Here is a 6,627-nt window from a genome sequence, read left to right as displayed (position 1 = left end):
CGGAAATCCCCACCCCACCGCCTGGCAGCAGCCGGTGAATCTGGGCTTTTTTTCCCCAAAGAGCTAGGAGCTGGGGAGGACCGGGTAGCCGTTGAGAGCAAACGGGGGATGGGGCCTGTCCAATTTGCAGATTCGGCAGCAGCCAAATCTCTGAATCAGATTCGTCTGAATTGATTTGGGGCAGTGAGTCGAATCACCGAATCGAATCACTGGCCCCCAAATAGGCCAAATCCGAATCAAATACTAGCCACTTCGCACAGGCCTGCTGTTTACCAGGGACCCTATGGGGAAGACCAGGAGTAATGGATATAAACTCCTGGAAGACCGCTTCAGGCTCAATTCTAGGAAAAACTCCTTCGTAGTCAGGGTATTTAGATTGTGAAACAAACTCCCTCCAGAGGTGGTGCAACCACCTACACTGGAAATCTTCACAAGGAGACTGGGCAGTCACCTCGCTGGGGTCACCTGATCCCTAGTTGTTAGGCCTGCACGAAGCAGAAAGTATTTGCTTCGGATTCGGCGATTTGGAGGGACAGTGATTTGATTCAGCGATTCAAATCACTTTCCCGATTCAAGTCAGCCGAATCAGAAGATATTCGGCACTAAATCTTATTTGGCCATAGACTATATGGGTATCAAGCATTCAGGAAGAGAGAAAAGGGAGATGTGTCAATGGTACAGACAGCAAGTCTGTTCAATGAGTCACCAGCGCTGCAAGTCCTCGCGTACACTGGGGAGCTGTTTAAAAAAAAAAAAAAAAAAAAAAAAAAGAGTCAACAGGCCATCTAGAAAAGCAGCACCTGACAGTTCCTGGTATGTGAAGAACCACAAACTGTCAGCCCACACCAGGAAGAGTGCAATCCTCTTGCTCACATAGTGCAAAAAATTAAAAGATCCAGTCAGGCCCTGTTTTGCAATACGATCCATGAGAACAGGTCCACGCTACGCCTGAATGCGAACACAGGACCGTGAGTGAAGCGCACCCTATACCCATGAGAACGAGCAATCAAGGGCCTGAATTTGTGACCGCAGCAACTGAGGTCACCCCTAATGTCTACATCTAAACAGGGAGCAGGCACAGCAGCAACCTGGACCTCACCCCTGCCAGGTAAGCAGAGGAACCTTCACCCAGGTTGCTTGGAGGCTCGATGCTGCTGCTGCTGCTGCTGCTTTTGGGCATATGGTGAAGTTTGGTCTCAACAGAGGATCCGAGGGGCTCTAGCTGTGCTGCAGCTTCCTGAGAGCAGATGGGGAGGCAGTGCCGGCGGGAGCAGCTGGATGAGCCCTGGCTTGAGCCGGCAGCCCCAGGAGAAGCCATGGCTCGTCCAACACTCCCCTGGCTGCACCCCCACCAGGGCTAGGCAGGCAGTGCTGACAGCCTTGGGAGAAGCTGCAGGGGCTGGGTGCGGGATGATCAGGGGACTGGGGGATTGAACCAGGGCTTCTCCCCTGCTCCATTCCACAGCTCCCAGTTTGATCATTCCCCCCAGCCCCCACAGCTGCTCTCGGGGCTGCCAGCACTGCCTGCTGATGGAGGCAGCTGGACGACCTGTGGCTGGAGCCAGAAACCCCGGGAGAAGCCGTAGTGGCTGGGGGGAATGATCAGGGAGCTGGGGAATCAAACCAGGAGATGAGGGGGAAGCCCCTGTTCGTTCCCCCACCCCCCGATCATTCCCCCCAGCTCCTGGTTCGATTCCCCAGCCCCCAGGGCTTCTCCTGGGCCTGCCAGCACTGCCTGCCTTGGCTCGGTGGAGGGCAGCCAGGGGAGCAGCTGGATGAGCCGTAGCTTCTTCTGGGGCTGCTGGCTCAAGGCGAGGCTCATCTGGCTGCTCCCGCCAGCACTGCCTAGTGTCTGCCTGTGCAGCCTGTGGCCGAATCTCCAAATCTCTCCGAATTGATTCAGAGGCTTCCGATTCAATTCGGAGAGATTAATAGGTCTCCTGATTCAATTTGGAGATTCGGCCAATGAATCAGGCCAAATCCCCGAATCGAATCGGCTACCGAAGCTTCTCACAGCCCTACCAGTTCTTTCCTGCCCAGTGCAGAAGGGCTGGACCCGATGATCTTGCAAGGTGTTCTAGCCCCTAGCAATCTATGAATCTATGGGGGAGTCACGCTGGAGGGCAGGCTAGGGATACAGGCTGACCTGGACAGGCTTGCAAGGTGGGCAGATCAAAACCTGAGGATGCTCAACACGGAAAAATGTAAAGTGCTCCATCTGGGTAGAAATAATCTGCAACACTTACAGGCTCGGTGGTGCTACACTTGCCAGCACCACAACTGAAAAAAACCTGGGAGTCATGATAGACCACAGAATGAACATAAGCCACCAATGTGATGCCGTAGCTGGCAGAGCAAATCAAAACGCTGGCATGCATCTCAAGCAAGACTAAGGATGTCATCCTCCTGCTCTACTCGGCCTTGGTGAGACCGCAGCTGGAGTACTGCGTCCAGTTCTGGGAGCCACACTTCAGGAAGGATGTGGAGAAGTTGAGAAAGTCCAAAGGAGGGCCACGTGCATGAGGTCTGGAGAGCAGGTCATATGAGGAGAGGCTGAAAGACATGGGACTGTTTAGTTTGGACAAGAGAAAACTCAGAGGGGACTTGGTGGCAGCCTATAAGTATATAAGGGGCACAAATCAGGGCCTGGGGGAGCAATTGTTAACCAAGGCACTCCAGGGGAAGACAAGAAACAATGGGCATGAACTGCCTGAAGATTGTTTAGGAGTGGACATAAGGAGAAATTCCTTTACGATTCAAATACTGAGGGTCTGGAACAGACCACCCAGAGGTGGTACAGTCACCTACCTTGGAGATATTTAAAAAACAAATTTGACACATACCTTGCTGGGGTCATCTGACCCCAACAGTCTTTCCTGTCCAAGTGCAGGGGGCTGGACCCAATAATCTCGTGAGATCCTTTCCAGCCCCTAATATCTATGAATCTATGTAACCGTAGTCTTGTCCCAGAAAAATTTTCAGTACACTTGTCATAGATTTACACCTCCCAACATGTCCCCTTTTTCATCCCCACCTCCCATTTTCCACCAAAAACTGCAGCATTGGCCCAGTCTGCCAGCTCCTTTCATAGCCTCTCTGTGCCTTCCTCATGGTAAATTTTATACATGTATCTGATCCAGGAAACCATAACCATCTTTTCCAAACCCAACTCTATTGTGACACCAATGAACTGTCAGATGGACTTTTCATATGCCCACTCATATCAATGCATCTTGCCCTCCCATACGCTTTGCAAGTGGTTTCAGTTCAGCTGCAAGTGCCCCAGTGCAGGGACTCTCTTACTGCAAGTCTGAGCAACAGCAAATCCCAGAATATCAGCCTCCTGCTGTACTCAGCCTTGGTGAGGCTGCAGCTGGAGTACTGCATCCAATTCTGGACTCCACAATTTAAAAAGGATGTGGAGAAGCTTGAGAGTCCAGAGGAGAGCCACAAGCATGATCAGAGGGCAGGAAAACAGGCCTTATGATGAGAGGCTGAGAGCTACAGGACTCTTCAACTTGGAAAAGCACAGGCTCAGGGGGGACCTGGTAGCTGCCTATAAGTATATAAGGGGTGTGCATCTGGATCTGGGGGAATGCCTGTTCACCAGAACACCCCATAGGATGACAAGGTCAAATGGTCACAAACTCCTCCAAGACCATTTCAGGCTGGACATAAGGAAGAACTTCTTTACTGTCCAAGCCCTCAAGGCCTGGAACAGACTGCTGCCAGAGGTGGTGCAAGCACCTACTCTGGACTCCTTTAAGAGTCAATTGGACATTTATCTTGCTGGGATCCTGTGATCCCACCTGACTTCCTGCCCCTGGGGCACGAGGCTGGACTTGATGATCTTCCGGGGTCCCTTCCAGCCCTAATGTCTACGAAATATCTTGGTGAGAGTGGCCAGGAGCAGTCTTGGGTGGACCTACTGATTAAAGGCAAACCACAGCCCAGCAAAAGGAAAAAAAGACACAGGTATTTAATCAGCAAACAAGATGTACAGCTTTATGTTCTTGCCCCCTCCCCATTGTCAGTGATTGGGACACTGTCCTTGTACAAGTCCCCCACTCTAAGGCACGTTCTTACAGCACAGTTTAACAGCACAGCATATTGCACCACAAACATGTCTGACCCAGGCACAGGGCATAACTACAGCTCACAGGAGGTCTCCATCTCAGAGGAATACTTAGACTTCTTTCAGCATGACACAGCCAGGAAGCAACATGGGTATTGGGGTAGATCGGCAGGTGAATTCCTACTCCAATTTATGATAGTACCACAAAGTGAATTACTAAAACACATTCTTAGCAGCAGCATCCCTGAAAGGTCTCCGTTGCAATAAACCAGAGCCATCACAAACCCACAGTAGAGTTCACAGTTGAACGTGGAGTCCACCCAAGACCCCCAGGTATCAGGAACTAAATAAAGTGCCAACTCAGAGCCAGCATTGGCCATCAGAGTGAGGAACACCATCTCCCACGTGTTTTACCACATTTCCCTGTTGCACTTTTGTGCCTCTGTTTTGTTTTCTTCCAAAGGATTGACTAGTAAAGAGTGGGATGTCACAGCCAAATCGGAGTTAGGTTTGCATGATGTAAAACAAGCATACAGGCCAAATGCATTCGTAAGAGGCTTTAGAAAGGGTGGAATGAAAATGACTTGAGACCCCAGGCCACAACCCTTTTGCTCCATGGAAGTTCTCAGCCTGTATCCCAGAACCAAACAACTCCTAGCACCTTCTCACAAGCTGACCCAGAATCCCTCCCAGCCTGATGGGGTGTGGGGTTGCATTAACCCCAGTACCCAATACCAATAGGAGAGGCCCAAGAAAGCAAGTCCTTTGCCTTAAAACAATCACTGGGGCAGAACAGACTAGTCACTGGGACAAAGCTGCTCTGATCAGAGAGAAAGCATGTCTGGACTGTGTCATTTTGAAGGGTAGAATTATTTTGAAAAGCTCTCATGGGTCCTCAGAACCTCACATTTATTAAGTTGTTCCCACCCTGTCCTGCACTGGACTCTCTGCCATGCTGCTGCCTTTTGGCCCAAGGCTTGATTATCAGGGAACACTCAGGTAGTGGGAAGCTGCATGCACCTATCAGAACCCTCCTGTCCCTTCCAGGCTCCTGGGGACACGTCAGACTTATTTTCTGCAGGTTCTCATTTGCAGGAAAATAATTCCCTTGAAGACAGGCAGAAGGCTGAGACTGTGCTTGAGACTGCAAGACACTACCAGGGGACCCTGTACAAATCAGAGAGCATGAAAGTGAAATTCTTGGCACACCAGAGACCCTGTGAGACGCTGAACTAGAGGGGAACAGATGTAACTCACTCTGTGCTGACACACAAAGTTCAAAAGCAACATGTGCAAAAACCCCAACTGATGTGCAAGGCAGAAGCCTCATGTGATGCCTAAAACACTTTAAGATTTAAGAATTTGCATAAATTAATATATTAGTCTGAACCCCTGCTATCCACACATAAATTAAGATATGACACGAGTCAGCACCCACAGTGCAGGGTCCCCAGTTGTAAAAACTGGATGCCCTTAAGAACTAGAAAGACGAGAACTTTTCTGTACCCTTTGGACAAGCCAGGCAGCTGCACAAGACATACTGCTTGCTGCCACCATATTGAGCTTTTCTCACGTTCCACCAAACCTGAAAACCTTTGGTATCAAGCATTCAGGAAGAGAGAAAAGGGAGATGTGTCAATGGTACAGACAGCAAGTCTGTTCAATGCGTCATCAGCGCTGCAAGTCCTGGCATACACTGGGGAGCTGTTTAAAAAAAAAAGTCAACAGGCCGTCTAGAAAAACAGCACCTGACAGTCCCTGGTACACGAAGAACCACAAACTGCCAGCCCACACCAGGGAGAGTGCAATCCTCTCACTCACATAGTGCAAAAATGACAAAGATCCAGTCAGGCCCTGTTTTACATACGATCCATGAGAACGGGTCCACGCTACACCTGGATACGAGTGCAGGATCTTGAGTAAAGTGCACCCTATACCCATGAGAACAAGCAATCGAGGGCCTGAATTTGTGACTGCAGCAACTGAGGTCACCCCTAATGTCTACATCTAAACAGGGAGCAGGCACAGCAGCTCCCTGGACCCCACCCCTGCCAGGTAAGCAAAGGAGAGGAACCTTCACCCCGGCTGCTTGGAGGCTCGATGCTGCCACTGCTTTCGGGCAGATGACGAAGTTTGGTCTCAACAGAGGATCTGAGGGGCTGTAGTCGTGCCGCAGCTTCCCGAGAGCAGCTGGCGCGCACAGCGGGGCAGTGTGTGGGGTGCTGCCAGCCGCCTGCAAAGGGCCCTGGTCTCCCGCAGGGAGCGGGGGAGCTCCCAGCTGGTCTGGTGGGCGCAGGGAGGCTGCCCCAGGCCTGGCCCTCAGTTCCCATATACGAGCAGGGTCAGGACGAGCAGGAGGAGCAGGGCAGCCGACAGCTCCAGGGCGTCGCCGTGCTTGCCCCGGGCCTCCTGCGCCTGGCGCTGCTTGCGCAGCTCCTCCCTCTGGCTGCGCAGGAACTGCTCGCGCTGCAGCTGCTCGCCGTAGTGCGCGCGGTAGAAGGCGTCGAAGTCGAAGATGGGCCGGGGCGGGAGGCCGGTGGCCCGGATGGAGC

This window comes from Alligator sinensis, unplaced genomic scaffold (genome assembly GCF_000455745.1).
Source record: "Alligator sinensis unplaced genomic scaffold, ASM45574v1 scaffold773_1, whole genome shotgun sequence".
NCBI lineage: Eukaryota > Metazoa > Chordata > Crocodylia > Alligatoridae > Alligator > Alligator sinensis.
This window is presented reverse-complemented; position numbering follows the sequence as displayed.